General features: G+C 35.2%; 1 pseudogene; it reads right to left on the bottom strand.

Moving 5' to 3' along the window:
* Window positions 1-505: 505 nt before the first annotated feature.
* Window positions 506-1,337, bottom strand: part of LOC102825105 — a 3,254-nt pseudogene continuing 2,422 nt past the window's right edge.

The following is a 1,337-nucleotide window of genomic DNA, read 5'->3' as shown; positions in this document are numbered from 1 at the left end:
TCATCATAGTAGTAACAATTACAAGGTCAAGAATTAGGACATGAAAATACCATTTTTGTGGCAAATGTTTAACCCAATACTGAAGGTATGCCGTCTTATGATTTATTTGAAAATAAATTATACATAGGTGCAGAAAAGATAGTAACTTTTCTTCCTCTCAATATCCTGTGTGGTGTTACATTTGCAACAATAATTCAGTGATCATGAAGAAAAATGTCCTACAATAAAGTCATCACATGCAGCGATTATGAAGCCATATTTTCCAGTTCATTGTCTACTTATGAAATTTTTGTAATGAAAATTAACTCATTTTATTTTTTGAGCACAGTAATGTCTAAGATTATCTTCATTGATGATGGTCAAATATTTTATAACTGTTCAAAACCACTTTGAAAAAATATAAAAGTCATTTTGTATATGATGAATCCAACTGTGATTCATGTTAATGTTGATGCACAGTTATAGGTCTCAATAGTTGGCGAATAGGCACAGATGACACAGTTAACTATAAACAAGGTATCCTACTAAGGACTTTTCTCAGGCATACCTTTATGTCTCTATTCCTCAGGCTGTAGATAAAAGGATTAATCATTTGAGGGAACACAATGTACATCACTGAGGCTACAGCTGTCTTCTTGGGAGAGTTTGGAAATAAAGAACTGAAGTACACACCACAAGCTGTCCCATAGAAAAGACACAACTGAGAGTTGAGACCCACAGATGGAAAAAGCTTTATACTTTCCAGATGCTGATGATATTTTCAAAACAGAGGAGACAATCTGAGTGTAAGAGAATATGATGCCAGAAAAGGGAACACTAGCAAATATTAAACCATCAAGGTATATGAGGATATTATTGATGAGAGTACTTGAACAGGCAAGCTTGAGGACTTGAGTAAGTTCACAAAAGAACTGAGGGATTTCCAGATTTGTGCAGAAGGACAGATGCAAAATCAAAAGAATATGTGGTAAAGCAGTCACCATACTAATGAACAATGAAAGTAGAATCATCAGACCACAGAAGTATGAGTTCATGATGATGGTATATCTCAGTGGGTGACAAATGGACACATAACGGTCATAAGCCATTATTGCAAGGATAAAATTTTCAAAAGGAGTAAAAGTCATGACAAAGAGCATCTGGTTAAGGCAACCTTTATAACTGATGCTATTATCTTTTGTCTGGATATTCATCAGCATCTTTGGGATGGTGGTTGAGCTTAAGCAGATGTCATTAAAGGACATACTAGAGAGAAAGTCATCTGGACCTCGCCAGATGGAACACTTAGAAATCAAATAGACTACATCTGTGGAAAGAGAAGATGGAAAAGCTCCATA

Source organism: Chrysochloris asiatica, unplaced genomic scaffold (assembly GCF_000296735.1).
Source record: "Chrysochloris asiatica unplaced genomic scaffold, ChrAsi1.0 scaffold00653, whole genome shotgun sequence".
Taxonomy (NCBI): domain Eukaryota; kingdom Metazoa; phylum Chordata; class Mammalia; order Afrosoricida; family Chrysochloridae; genus Chrysochloris; species Chrysochloris asiatica.
The sequence above is the reverse complement of the archived record's forward strand: the minus strand, read 5'-3'. Positions and strand labels throughout refer to the sequence as shown.